We start from the raw sequence: 15,908 nt of genomic DNA on the forward strand, positions 1-15,908 counted from the left end.
ATGATTGGATGTTATCACTGACTCAATGGACATGAGTTTGAGTAGGCTCTGGAAGTTGGTGATGGACAGGGAAGCCTGGCGTGCTGCAGTCCATGGGGTCGCAAAGAGTCAGACGTGACTGAGTGACTGAACTGAACTGAATGGCCTACTGGTTTTCTCTACTTTCTTCAGTTGAGCCTGAGTTTTGCAATAAGGAGCTGATGATCTGAGCCACAGTCAGCTCCAGGTCTTGTTTTTGTTGACTGTATAGAGCTTCTCCATCTTCAGCTGCAAAGAATATAATCAATCTGATTTCAGAACCGACCATCTGGTGATGTCCATGTATAGAGGAAGAGGGTGTTTGCTATGACCAGTGCATTCTCTTCAAAAAACTCTGTAAGCCCTTTCCCTGCTTCATTTTGTACTCCAAGGCCAAACTTGCCTATTATTCCAGGTATCTCTTGACTCCCTGCTTTTGCATTCCAGTCCCCTGTGGTGAAAAGGACATCATTTTTTGGTGTTAGTTCTAGGAGATCTTGTTTATTTTACCCAAATCCAACACTTTTGAGATTTTTTAGTCTTTCTAGGTTTTACTTCTGTGTTTCTAAAGAGCATGCCCATATGGCTTTTATTTGATGTTCTAGTTGGAAATATAACATATTGACATTCTGTTATGTTAGATTAGATTTTTTTTTTTTTTCAGTCTTCCTTATGGTATCTGCTCACAAAGCAAACTTTCTCTTCCCCATTTTCCAATGTGGGTATTTGGATATTTAATCAATTTTGTTTAAATTATCATTTAGTTTTTGCATCACAAAAAATATTTACACAGTTTTATGTAAATATTGTGCACAAGTGAGTCTAACATCTTATGATTGTCTTTTCTTGCACGGTTTTTATTTTGCTTGAGAGTTAATACTTGACTTTGTTGTTACTGGCTTCCTTTTTTGTGATTCACTAATTCATCTTCACATGCTCTACTAAAAATGTAAATTACTTCTTGATGTGTTCAAGCATATCACATACTTCCTCCATTTCTTTTGTTTTTGTTTTCTTGAAGACATCCCTTCTGGATCACTCCATCCTCCTGTGCTGTGATAGTGAAATGTGGTATGGTGGTTTTTCTTATTGCTTTTGGGGCCCTCATCCCTTCTGGATTAGCTTCTGGCACAGGGCACTGTTTCTAGATCAAGGAATCTTTGCTCTTCATAACCTCAGTGTTTCACATAAAATAGCTACATCTAATATGCTTAATGAATGTTAGCTGTAAAAATAAACGTTTTCATTTGAAAACACATCAGATCATAATTTATAAATGGCAATTACTTGAATTTTTTTCCTCTTTCAAGTAAAGAATTTGCAGTCATTTACAAGCACAGAGATAGCTTTTCTGTATTTCTGTGAAGCAATGACACAGCAGATGTCAGTATTCCTATTTTATGTTACCCATGCCACACAAAATCATTTTACTTAATACTGTTTCCATGTGCCATTCTTGATATCCAAGAAACACAGATAAGTGAGTGAAACCTGGACTCTGCCTTGACAGAGTTCGAAGTACAAAGGATGCAAAAGATTTTTATTTTTTTAATGTTTAAATTGGAGGATAATTTCTTTACAATGTTGTGTTGGTTTCTGCCATACACGAATGTGAATCAACCATAAGTATACATGTGCCCCCTTCCCTCTTGAGCCTCCTTTCCTCCTCCCATCCCATCCCTTTAGGTCATTACCGGGTACCAGGCTGGGCTTCCTGTGCTACGCAGCAGCTTCCCACTAGCTATCTATTTTATACATGGTAGTGTATAAATATCCAGTGCTACCTTCTCAATTCATCCTTGCCCCTCCTTCCCCTGCTGTGTCCACAAGTCCATTTTCTATATCTATGTCTCCATTCCTTCCCTACAAATAGGTTCAGCAGAACCATTTTTCTAGATTCCATATATATGCATATACTGGAAGCAACCTAGATGTCCATCAGCATATGAATGGATAAAGATGTAGTTCATGTATACAATGGAATATCAGTCAGAAAGAGAAAAGATACTTTTAATGACTCTGTGCTTTGTGTTATTTGTCCAGTGTGTACACTGAGGAGGGTGTGGTCATGGTGGAGAGTTAGAGTGTTACTGAGAAGAGGTTGTAAAGTAACATCATTTGGGGGTTTTGAAGGAAAAGTATATATACATACATACACATTCACACTCTTACTTAGCATTTACTTGACATGATTTCCTTTGTGCAGAAACTGAGGCGTATAGATCTGTGCCCTCACTAAGGGCATTGTCATGATGAAAGTGAAACTGACATGATTCTGTTTATAATGATGACTTCTAAACCAGGAAGCTGAAGACCCCATAGGCCCAAGCATGCAGGTCCAGACACTGAATCTTCATCACAGGCAAGTTTACAAATATTATGAGGTAGAGTGCTTCCTACATGTGCACTCTGGCATCAAGAGATGGTCACAGAAAGAAGAAAAGAGAGCAACTGGTCACTTTTTGTGTATATATTTACTTAGTATTTATGGTTTCTCTGGTGGCTCAGTGGTAAATAATCTGCCTGCAATGCAGGAGACACAGGATTGATTCCTGGGTCTGGAAGAACCTCTGGAGAAGGGAGTGATTACACACTCTAGTATTCTTGCCTGGAAAATTCCATGGACAGAGGAAACTGGAGGGCTACAGTCCACGGGGTTGCAGAGTCAGACTCTTCCCTTTGTCAGACTAATACTTTGACTTTTTTCCCCTCACTATTGCATTGAGCCTGCTGCTGCTGCTGCTGCTAAGTCGCTTCAGTCTTGTCCGACTCTGTGCGACCCCATAGACGGCAGCCCACCAGGCTCCCCCATCCCTGGGATTCTCCAGGCAAGAACACTGGAGTGGGTTGCCATTTCCTTCTCCAATGCAGGAAAGTGAAAGTGAAGTTGCTCAGTCGTGTCCAACCCTCAGTGACCCCATGGACTGCAGCCCACCTGGCTCCTCCGTCCATGGGATTTTCCAAGCAAGAGTACTGGAGTGGGGTACCTTCTCCTAGAAGAGGAGAAAACTAACACTCGCTGGATACATACTGCCTGCCACATGCCCTGCTAGACATGTTTGCTTTGACTCAGTTGACTTTGTGAGAACCCTACAAAGTGGATATTATCCTCTGATTTTTTACATACAGAGAAGTCAAGTAATGGGTAGAGATGGAACTGAAATTCTATGCCAGCTTTAGAACTTGTGCTCTTTCCATAATCCTTTGCAGCCTTAGAAGTTTCTGATGTTTAGTTTTTGTAGGTAATATTAATATTTTACATTTTTATGGCATTCCCTTCTATGTCCTCATACGGTAAGAATTTCAGAAACATTGTTATTTTCTTCCAAATTACTAAAAAAATACAGGAGTTTATAATTTCTTGCCAAAAACATTGCAGTAAACTGTTAACTGGTTTATGGACTTCTGGTGCCTTCTGTCTTCAATTCACCCTGGCAATTCCACTGAATTATGCATTTGCTTTTCCCTTATCAGAGCCACTGTCATAACTCCTACTCATCTTTCAACACCTGCCTTAAAAATGTTTTCTCATGGGCAAGTCTATCTGCCTCCCAGTGATAGAGTCACTCTTGAGTTCTTGTTTCTTGGTTCTCCTGTAGTGTTTTTCCATGATTTTAATACCACGCTTACCTTAACATAGTCTAAGACTTTACTTGTCTGATATCACTCAGACTGTGAGGTCCTCAAAGGAAAGTGGATATTGCAATTATTATTTGAGAAATTAGAAAGGTGGAATGAAACATGACTTCATAAAAAAAGATTTCCTTTTGTGCAAGACTCATCTAAGTTGATTTTAATAATGGTAGGACTGGGGTATCATGTTTGATAGTCACAGTCATTAGTTAAATGATCTTGGAAAGTTATTCAATCTTTATACATTTATTCTTATTAATAATCATAGTACACCTAAGGGTTATTGTGAGGGTAAGAATAGGTTGGTTGATGTAAGTTGCTGGTATAGAAGAGAGACAGAGAGCTAATGCTCAGTAAATGGCTTGCCTTTACTATGAACAATAAAATGTATTACAATCTTTAAAAGCAATAGATAAAACATTTATAATTTACCTATCAAATAAAAATAGCTATAAAATAGCTATATACTCACCATATTTCTAGGACCCCTTCCCAGTACTGTCTTCTTATCTCTTTTCCCAAAGGTACCCACTAAGATGAATTTTGCATTTGTTCATTTCCTGCTTTTCTTTATGATTTTAGCATTTGGCACTGTATAGCTAAACAGTTTCTTATTTAACTTTACATATTTTGGACATTATATAAATGGAAATAACATTGTGTGTATTTTTCTTTTTTTTTTTTTTTAACAGTTTGCTTCTTCCCTCTCAATGTTATATTTGGGAAATTTATGCATGTGGGTCCGTACAGAATTAGTTCATTTGTTTTTACTTTTTGTAGTCTTTCACTGTATGACTATTCTGTGGTTTATTTTATTCCTTCATTGATTTATTGTCCTGACAAAGGAAATTGAGGCTGTTTCCAGTGAGCGTTTTTATTGTTGCAATCATGATTATATACGTGTCCAGGTCTATGTTTGTAGAAACAGGGTATATGATGGTATGTAAATTATGGGGTTTTGATACATGTACTTCTTCAGCTTTGCTAGATATTTCCTATTGTTCTCCTACCAGCAGTGTGTAAACATTCCTGCTTTGTAACAATTTCTCTGATGCTTGATATTATCCAGCTTTTAAATTTGTGCACCTGTGTGGTTGTCGAGTGGTATCTCATTGTGGCTTTTATTTGCATTTCCCTATTTTTTTTTTAATGATCTTCTATGTGTTTTTAAATGTTTACTAGCACTGTTTCTCCTTCTGTGAATGAACTATTCATACACTTTGTCCATTTTTTATAGTCTTGTTGGCCTTTTATTAATAATTGGAATATCCAAAAACAAATGTGGATTTGTCTATTTTTTGCAATTTTTTGCCTACTTTTTTGCAGTCTATCCTGTCAGTTTTTGCTACATGTATTTTGACTCTGTTATTAGGTAAATAAATATTTACAGTTATAAATCCTCTGGATAGATTGGCCCCCTTTTATGTATGAAATGTCTTCCTTATACTTGGTAATGTTCTTGCTCTGAAATCTATAGTTATTCATAAAGCTACTTTGGTTTTCTTTGATTAGTGTTAGCATGGTATCTCTTTTCCATTCTGTCACTTTTAAGCTTCTTTGTCTTTATATTTTAAAAGGGTTTCTTTTAGGTACTATATAGCTGAGTCTGCTGTTTTTACCATTCTGATAAGATCTGCCATGGCAGTTCAACTGGGTCATTTAGACTCATTTACATTTAGTGATATTCATATAGTTAGGTTTAAATATACCATTGTGCTATTTGTTTTCTCTTTGTTCCATCTGTCTTTATTCTCTTTCCCCTCTTTTTATGTCTTTTTCAGATTAATTATTTTTAAAATAATTCTATTATATATTCTTTTGGCTTATTAGCTATAAGTCACATATTAATTTATTAGCTGTAACTCTTGTTTTTTCTTCATTAAGGCTTTTTCTCTAAATACCACTTAAGCTAGATATCAATGTTTTGATTTTTTTGTTATTTAGTTTTTAATATTTTCTGGTGACCACTATTATGCCTTCTTTACTCCCAAACTATTCAGATGTTCCTTTTCAGATTTCTGAAAGAATGAACTAATGTACTGTAGTTCAATCATTCTAACATGATTGATCAGGGATTTCCATCTGTATTTCTCCAATCCTTTGGAATTTATGGTCACTTTATTTATGAACCAATTTGTGCTCAACTTTCATAATGTTTCTGTCTGCATGAAAAGAATGTATATTTTTAAAATTGAAGCATTTATTATCATGCAGTGTCATATATATCAATCAGATCAAGCTTGTTAATATCTGCTATCCTTACTTTCTCCTGTTTCAATTGCTGAGAGAGGTGTTAGTATTAAGGTTATTCTAGGCACATAAAATGAGTAATTTTTTCTTATTTTTTGGAATAATTCCTATGTGTGGAGTTTTTTGGTTTTATTTTGTAAATGTTTGATAAAACTTGGGTAATTAAAATCTCTCATTATGGAGGTGGATTTGTCAACTTTACATTTAAGTCGTATCAATTTTTGCTTCACATATTTGGAAACTAGATTCTTAGATGCATGCAACAGTGTCGTCACTACTTGGTGACCCATGGTATCTCAAGTAATGCTGTTTTTCCCTCCTTGAAATCCTCTGCTTTTTTTTTTTTTTTTTAGGGGAAGGAGGAATCTCTCCCTCTATATTTTGACTTTCTATTTTTAACATAGTCTTAGGTATGTTGGTAAACAGTGTACCCCAGGATTTTAAAAAAAATTTACAGTCTGATGATCTTTGTCTTTTATCTGGGGAATTTAGTCCATTCACATATTCTTATAAGTGGTCATTTATATCTTGTCATGCCACTTAACTTTATGTTTTTTTCCCTTTATCACTTCTATGTATTTTTAAAAATTATTTTCTTGCCCTCTTTTAAATTTATTTAGTTTTTCCTATTTAGCATAATGATTAAGAGCATGGGCTCTGGAATTCATCTCTTAGCTTTAGTACAAACTGAAATGGGAAATTTAATTAACCTCTTCATTTCTCAGTTTCCTTTCCTGAAAATGAGGCTAATAATGGCAGTTACTTAATAATTTTATTGTAAGGAGTTGACTCGATGGACGTAAGTCTGAGTGAACTCCAGGAGTTGGTGATGGACAGGGAGGCCTGGCATGCTGCGATTCATGGGGTCGCAAAAAGTCGGACATGACTGAGCGACTAAACTGAACTGAACTGAACTAAATATATATAAACTGATTAGAGTAGAGCCTGGCACAGACTTGCTATAGATGTGTTGGATTTATCTTTAAAACTATAAATTACATTTTTTCCTTAAGTGCTTACCTTAGAAATTTTAATTTGAATACTATATATATATATATATATATATATATATATAGTGGTGGTTTAGTGGCTAAGTTGTATCTGACTCTTGCAACCTGGTGGACTGCCAGGCTCCTCTGTCCAGGGGATATTCCAGGCAAGAATACTGGAATGGGTTGCTATGTCCTTCTCCAATATATATCTATATATACATATATTTATAGTCTTTGGTCCAGGATTTTAATTCTATCTAGTTAATCTTTTTAATTCCCACAAAACAGACATTTTGTTATTGTTCTGCATGTTAATAGCTTGTTTAGATTATCCACATAGTCTATATTTAATATATCCATATTTAATAGTATATTTGCAATGCCATATTTTCTCATGTTTACTAGTACTTAAATTCATTTTCAAGCTAATCAAAGTTAAAATAATAAAATAATTTGAAGAGTCAGAACAAAACTGTTTTAGAAACTATCGACCCCCTGTTCTCTTCCATGTACTTCTTTAGAGGAAACCTCTTTAAATTCTGTTGGTTAATCCTTTTGGCATTGACTTCTGTATCTTAAATGGCATGCTTATATTCCTAGGTTTTGAGTTGTTTGCCTGTTGTAGGCATAAGCTATTGACCTCTCCCCGTGAAAGATGAAGATTTACCCATCTGTCCACTTTCTCTCCCTCTCCCTTCTCAATTTCTCCACCCCCAACAAAATCCCAGTACTGTGGAGAATGGGAATCGTTGCTGAGTTGGTACAAAGCTTCACTTTGGCACAATAAAGGGAGTTCAACAATGTGAGTGCACTCTGTGCCACTCAACTGTCCTCCTTAAACATAGTTAAGGAGTTTACTTAAACAAAGTGAAGTGGCAAACTTTATATTATGTGTATTTTACCCCAATTAAAATATTATCAGAGAGTACACTGAAATGTTTACAGATTAAATGAAAAGCATGGGTGGGTTAGATATGAAACAAGATTAGGAAAGGTGGGAAACTGTGAAGCCCCATGTACATGTGTGGGACTTCGACATACTATTCTGCCTACTTTTGTGCATGTTGGCAATTCAGTAGGAAATATTTTAAAATTTGAAGAATATCAAACTAAATGTTCTAGTAGATTAATATTTTTAAAGAGGTATTTCCCATAGCCTATGACATGCGCAAATTGTCCAGTTACTCCTTGAATTTGCTGCACAGCTACATCATTCTGGAGATTTATCCTGCTGAATTTTTCATTTCCTGGATCCTAGATCTTTCTCTTTCTTGGTTAACATCATTGTTTTAGAGAAATTTATCCTCTAGCAATATCCAATGAGAGATAAATTTTTTTTCCCAATATCCTGTGAGAGCTTATATGTCTGCTAAAATCTTTCTCCATTCTCACTCTTAATTAATGGAGAGATGAGTTGTGGTTACAAATGTGCTCATGTTCAGTCACTCAGTTGAGGAGTAATTTCTCCCCCACAGGCTAGTTGCTTTGTTGTCTCTTTCTTAGGCAGAACTTGTTTCTTGTTTATTCTGGCCCAGTGTGTGGAGTCCTTGCATCATCAGACTTGTGTGAACGTCTTATCATCAGTTTCCCATCTTTGGTGAGCTTTAGAATTTTTTTTATTCCCTTGTCCCACAGGCCATTAAAATGGAAGCTCACAACATCTGGGCTTCTCAGATGCTCTGAAGACAAAATCCTGCATCACTACTCATTTATGCTTCAGAATTTCTCTCACTTTGATTTTGTGTTGCCTAACATCTTGCAAGATGGATGGCACATTTAACAATACATTTTCCATATTCTATCAGGCACTTGTTGTTTGAAGGAGAGCTCAATATGTAATCTGCCTGGAAACAGTAGTCTTGTTCCTCATAAAGAATGGTCAGAACTTTTAAAGATTAGGCATAATCACATCTTGAGAAAAAGCCTGATGAAGAAATGAATTATTAATATCATTCATTCAGGAAAATTTACATTCAAGTACTAGTGAGTGGGCTTCCCAGGGGGCTCAGTGGTAAAGAATCCACCTGCCAGTGCAGGAGATGCGGATTTGATCCCTGGGTCGGGAAGGTCCCCTGGAGTAGAAAATGGCAACCCACTCTAATATTCTTGCCTGGAAAATTCCATGGACAGAGGAACCTAGTGAGCTATGGTCATGGGGTAACAGAGTTGGACATGACTGAGTGACTGAACACTGAGCACACTAATGAATACTGGCTACTATATATATATATATATATATATATATAATTTTTTCCTTTTTAATTTATTTTCTTTTATTGAAGGATAATTGCTTTACAAAATTTTGTTGTTTTCTGTCGAACCTCAACATGAATCAGCCATAGGTATACATATATCCCCTCCCGGGATATATACACATATATATATATACATATATATATACCTTCCTCCCATCTCCCGCCCCATCCCACCCCTCTAGATTGATACAGAACCCCTGTTTGAGTTTCCTGAGCCATACAGCAAATTCATGTTGGCGATCTATTTTACATATGATAATGTAAGTTTCCATGTTACTCTTTCCATACATCTCACCCTCTCCTCCCCTCTCCCCATGTCCATAAGTCTGTTCTCTGTCTGTTTTTCCATTGCTGCCCTGTAAATAAATTCTTCAGTACCATTTTCTTAGATTCCATATATATGCATTAGAATACAATACTTATCTTTCTCTTTCTGACTCCCTTCACTCTGTATAATAGGTTCTAGGTTCATCCACCTCATCAGAACTGACTCAAATGTGTTCCTTTTTATGGCTGAGTAATATTCTATTGTGTATATGTACCACAACTTCTTTATCCATTCATCTGTCTATGGACATCTAGGTTGCTTCCATGTTCTAGCTATTGTAAATAGTGCTGCAGTGAACAATTAGATACACGTAACTTTTTCAGTTTTGGTTTCCCCCAGGGTATATGCCTAGGAGTGGGATTTCTGGGTCATATGGTGGTTTTATTCCTAGTTTTTTAAGGAATCTCCATACCGTCTTCCATAGGGGCTGTATCAATTTACATTCCCACCAACAGTGCAAGAGTTCCCTTTTCTCCACACCCTCTCCAGCATTTATTGTTTGTAGACTTTTTGATGATGGCCATTCTGACCGGTGTGAGGTGATATCTCATTGTAGTTTTAATTTGAGATTCTTTAATAATGAGCGATGTTGAGCATCTTTCAAGTGTTTGTTAGCCATCTGTATGTTTTCATTGGAGAAATGTCTGTTTAGATCTTTTTCCCACTTTTTGATTGGGTTATTTGTTTTTCTGACATTGAGTTGTATGAGCTGCTTGTATATTTTGGAAATTAATCCTTTGTCAGTTGTTTCATTTGCTATTGTTTTCTCCCATTTTGATGATTGTCTTTTCACCTTCCTTACAGTTTCTTTGTTGTGCAAAAGGTTTTAAGTTTAATCAGGTCCCACTTGTCTATTTCTGTTTTTATTTCCGTTACTCTAGGAGGTGGGTCATAGAGGATCTTGCTTTGATTTATGTCATCGAGTGTTCTGCATATGTTTTCCTCTAAGAGTTTTATAGTTTCTGGTCTTACATTTAGGTCTTTAATCCATTTTGAGTTTATCTTTGTGTATGATGTTAGGAAGTGTTATAATTTCATTCTTTTACATGTAGTTGTCCAATTTTCCCAGCACCATTTATTGAAGAGGCTATCTTTCCCCCATTGTATATTCTTGCCTCCTTTGTCAAAAATAAGGTACCCATAGGTGCATGGGTTTATTTCTGGGCTTTCTATCTTGTTCCATTTGTCCATATTTCTGTTTTTGTGCCAGTACCATACTGTCTCAATGACTGTAGTATACTCTGAAGTCAGGAAGGTTGATTGCTCCAGCTCCATTCTTCTTTCTCAAGACTGCTTTGGCTATCTGGGGTCTTTTGTGTTTCCATATAAATTGTGAAATTTTTTGTCCTAGTTCTGTGAAAAATGCCATTGGTAATTTGATAGGGATCACATTGAATCTGTAGATTGCATTTGGTAGTATAGTCATTTTCACAATATTGATTCTTCCTACCCAGGACCATGGAATATCTCTCCATCTGTTTATATTGTCTTTGATTTCTTTCATCAGCGTCTTATAATTTTCTGTGTACAGTTCTTTTGTCTCCTTAGGTGAGCTTATTCCTAGACATTTAATTCTTTTTGTTGCAATGATGAATGGAAAGTGAAAGAAAGTGAAGTTCCTCAGTCATGTCCAACTCTTTGTGACCACAAGGACTGTAGCCTACCAGGCTCCTCTGTCCATGGAATTTTCCAGGCAAGAGTGCTGGAGTGGGTTGACATTTCCTTCACCAGGGAATCTTCTGGACCCAGGGATTGAACCTGAGTCTCCTGCATTGCAGGCAGATGCATGGTGAATGGAATTGATTCCTTAATTTCTCTTTCTGATTTTTCATTGTTAGTATACTATATATATTTTTAAAAGGCCACTATACATATTTTCTTTTATCAAAATTTCAACTATAATGGTTAATTTTTGATTCACATTCTGGTTCTCATAAGAACAATGTTGCTTATACATGCTTCATCTAGTATACACCTAGAATAAACTACACCACATAAGTGCATTTTCCTGCTGACATTGACCTCTTAAAATTGCAAAATTTATTGTAAGCACTTAAGGAGGACTGTGTTCCAAAATGCATGTCAAGTTATTCATTTCTAATGCTTCTTACATTGAGTAGCATGGGTGTCAGTTGACTCATCAGTCAGGCTTTATTACTAACAGCAGTGTGGTCCAGTGGAAGGACTTGAACTTCAGTATCAGACAGCTCTGAAACACATCTTGGTTCTGTGCATGCTAAGTTGCTTCAGTCACATCCAACTCTTTGTGACCCGATGGACTGTAGCCTGCCAGGCTCCTCTGTCTGTGGGATTCTCCAGGCAAGAATACTAGAGTGGGTTGCCATGCCCTCCTCCAGGGGATCTTCCCAACCTAGGGATCAAACCTGCAATTCTTGCAGCTCCTGCATTGCAGGTGGATTCTTTATCACTGAGCCACCAGAGAAGTCCCCATATCTTGGTTCTACCACTTAACGAAAAGTGTTGTCTTAGGTAAGTCACTTATTGGTGATATGTGAGGCCAGCTTGTACTGGCTCACCAGTGCCTACTGTTAAATTTTCATTAATTTTACAAACTGATTCTTTTTTAATGTGTATTTATTTGGCTGCATGAGGTCTTAGTTGCAGCACATAGGATTTTTGTTGTGGCATGTAGGATCTTTTGTTGCAGTGTATGGGTTCTTTATTGCAGTGCATGGGCTTCTCTCCAGTGGCTCTGAGCCTCTAGAATACACAGGCTAAGCAGTTGCAGTGCTCAGGTTTAGTTGCCTTGCAGCATGTGGAATCTTATTTCCCTGACCAAGGATTGAACCCATGTCCCTTGCCATGTCCCATTCTTAACCACTGGATGACCAGGAAAATCCCTTATGAGCTGATTCTTAAATATATAGCCAGTATTAAAGATTCAATTACATAAACATAAATAAATAATTTATATTAAAAACAAAGATAATAAATATTCAAATCCTTATCTCCTAATTATTTTAACACATTTTATTATTAGCTATGCCCTTGAGGCTCTTGTACATGTACAGAAGAAATACTGTCTAATGATGTGCCATTGTTCACCTTGCAACTCTGCCTTCAGTGCTATCCTGTGGGGTGCCTGAAATTGGTCATGTGTAAGTATTTACACCAGAGAAGGCAATGGCACCCCACTCCAGTACTCTTGCCTGGAAAATCCCATGGTTGGAGGAGCCTGGTGGGCTGCAGTCCATGGGGTCGCTAAGAGTCAGACACGACTGAGTGACTTCACTTTCACTTTTCACTTTCATGCATTGGAGAAGGAAATGGCAACCCACTCCAGTGTTCTTGCCTGGAGAATCCCAGGGACAGGGGAGCCTGGTGGGCTGCCGTCTATGGGGTCACACAGAGTCAGACACGACTGAAGTGACTTAGCAGCAAGTATTTACACCACAGAAATTGGCAAGTGCTACAAGTCAGCATTTGATTTATTGTTTTGTTGGTTGCTTGGACTCAAGAAAATGATAGGTAAAATATAAATAATGCAGAGTAAATGTATGTGTAGTATACCTGTAACTGTTACATTGTGAGTAGGACAAAAAAAATCAAGGGAATATTCTTCCAGTGTTTGAAAACTATTACCAATTTAGCAAGAAAATTGCTCATGTCACTGATGAACAAGTGAAATTCTGATATATTATTGTTTTCCTTTCATTGTACCCATTAATTTAAGCAAAGATACCAGTCAACAGTCACATGAGAACTACTCACATTTGTCAGGTTGTATATTGTAGATTGGCTCCCCATATAAGAGTTTGTCAAAAATCTAAACAAGTATTCTATGAGAATCAATGGGCTATAAGGAATATACAGTAAAGAGCATTGCATATTGTTATTTGGAAATTGTGTATTATGTGTCCTTTATCCCAATATACCTCTATACGAATATAATTTGTAATAAATATGTATACATAATGGTACATACATTTTTTAATATACAACCAGTTGTTAATATTTACCAGCAGACAACTGCCTAAACTGTCTGAGATTAAGCTCCTTCATTTATTGTAAATCAGTTATTCAAACTATGAATACCATGCTTGACTGAAGTTATATTTTAGTACTCATACCTATTTCATTCTAAGATTGAATATCAGTATTCTTTTTCTTTTTCCCTCTTAACCCCATATATAGACATAACTTGAGAGCCATTGGGATGTATAAAGCTTTTTGCCTCTATATGATATGGCCCCAAAGTATAATAATCTGTAATATTCATAATTTCTTTGTATAGATCTTTAGTACCCTGCCTTTATATCAACTGTCATTTTTGCTATTGTCAGAGCTCCTTCTTTTAGCCATCTTCCTGTGTCCCCATGGTTCTCTCCTGTTAATTATAGCGCATGTTGTCTTTTTGTTGGTCTGGAGACTATGTCTAATCCTATCAGAATTGTGCACAAAATATGAGAAAGTTAATGCTAAATGTAGGCCTAAAAAACTTCCTATAATTGTTTTAGTCTATTTACTCTAGCTGTGACTTCCTTTCTTGCGTGAAAGTCATTTTGAACTATTTTAGGTATATAAAGATGGTTGTGGATAATGTAATCATCAGCCTCTTAGATACCTGTTAGCCAGCTTAAGGGGTGAAACATAAGAGATACAAAGGGCCCTCAGGCTCCTGCTTGTTTCCATTTCCCTGCCTTTTCTACCCAAAGGCAGCCACCAGCTTGACCTGATCATCTCCAGGCATAGTGTTATGTGTTTACCTCATATGTATATGTTCAGAAAATCCATCTTTAGTTTTATATATTTTGTATAAAATGATACAGTACTGTATATAATTTTTTAAAAATTAATAACCTTTATATTTTAGAGCAATTTTAGAGTTATAGAAAAATTGAGCACAAAGTACAGAATTGTCATGTATCCCATTCCCCCAATTTTCCCTACCTAGCATTAGTGTGGGTCGTTAGTTACAAATGGTGGGTGAATATTGACACATTATTATTCAATGAAGTTCACAGTGTGTGGATTTTGACAAATGTATAATGTCATGTACCCACTATTATAGTATCATACAGAATAGAGTCCACCCTTGAACAACATGGGGTTAGGGGAACAGACCCACTGCCCAGAGGAAAAGGCACGCATAATTTTAGTAGTTTCACTGCCATAAAAATCTCCTGTGCTCCATGTATTCATTCCTGTATATGTATTTCAAATCTTGATTTTTTTCTTTAGTTTAACATTATAGTTTTGAGGGTGTCTTAGCCCATTTGGACTGCTCTAACAAAAGACCGTAAACCAGGGGATTTGTAAGCAACACACATTTATCCCTCACGGTTCTCAGTGCTGTAAGTTGGGGTTAGGGTGCCAGCACGGCCAGGTGAGGACCCTCTTCCTCATTACAGGCTTCTTGTATCCTCATGAGCAGAGGAGGTAGGGAGTGCTGTGGGGTCTCTTTTTAGAAGCAGTAATCTCGCTTTTTGGAAGTTCCGTTGGGGAAGATGGCGGCGGCCGCGAGCACCCTTCTCTTCTTGCCGCCGGGGACTTCAGACTGAGTCTTCCCTGGAAGAGTGGGACTGCAGGTGCCCTGCGTCCCGGGAGCCCGAACCAACTTGGTTCCTCCATTACTGGTGGGGAAGGGCATATCCTCTTGTGCAGGACTTAGGCCCTCCCCGCCGTCAGGATGAAGGAAAAAAAAAAAAAAGAAGCAGTAATCTCATTCATGAATGCTCCATTCTCCTGACTTAAGCTCCTCCCCATATCCTCACACTGGGTGTTAGGATTTCCACCTCTGAATTTGGGGGGACACAAACAGTCAGAGGAGAGTAGAAGGGTTATCTATGCTCTGATTCGTTCACTGTAACAACTTATTTGTGTTTCCTCTCTATGAATATACCTAAAGTTAATTATCTGTTCTGTTGGTAGGATATAGGTTGTTTCCAGGATTTTGCTGTGACAGAAAACTCTGCCTCAATAATCTCATATAATCTTTTTGTGAAAATATATGAGCACACTTTCAGGGTATGCCCTTAGAAGTGGAATTAAAGAGTCATGAGATTTTAAAAAATTAATCGTTTGTACCATAAAATGGATTCTAACTACCATTTTAGAAAAAATTTCTGTGTGAACAGATATTTCAAATCTAATGTAATCGTTGCTTTCTGTCCCTCTAATGTGTGATATTCTCTCTTACCTCTGGGCTTATTCTGATCCTAGCTCCTCTTTTTTTCTATTTTCACTCACCCCTACCTCCTAGCAGTTCACTTTGGTGAGTCAACATCTCCTCTAGAATTCAGTCTAGGAGTGTCTTCTCTAAGAATTTTCTGACTCTTGCCCACACCTGGATAAACACCTCTCCCTGGCTTTCTTGCAGGAACCATTAGGTTGGCTGTTTTATAACTTCATGTAATTGACAAGGACAAGAATTGCAGCAGAGTTCACCCTGGTATCCACTAAGCTTAGCTT

The 15,908-nt window shown here is 37.0% G+C and overlaps 1 protein-coding gene across 1 annotated transcript in view; it reads left to right on the forward strand.

Moving 5' to 3' along the window:
* The window catches only part of LOC109560364 (cytosolic beta-glucosidase), a 134,794-nt gene that overhangs the window by 36,850 nt on the left and 82,036 nt on the right, over positions 1-15,908 (forward strand).

This window comes from Bos indicus, chromosome 6 (assembly GCF_029378745.1).
Source record: "Bos indicus isolate NIAB-ARS_2022 breed Sahiwal x Tharparkar chromosome 6, NIAB-ARS_B.indTharparkar_mat_pri_1.0, whole genome shotgun sequence".
In the NCBI taxonomy this organism is placed as follows: domain Eukaryota; kingdom Metazoa; phylum Chordata; class Mammalia; order Artiodactyla; family Bovidae; genus Bos; species Bos indicus.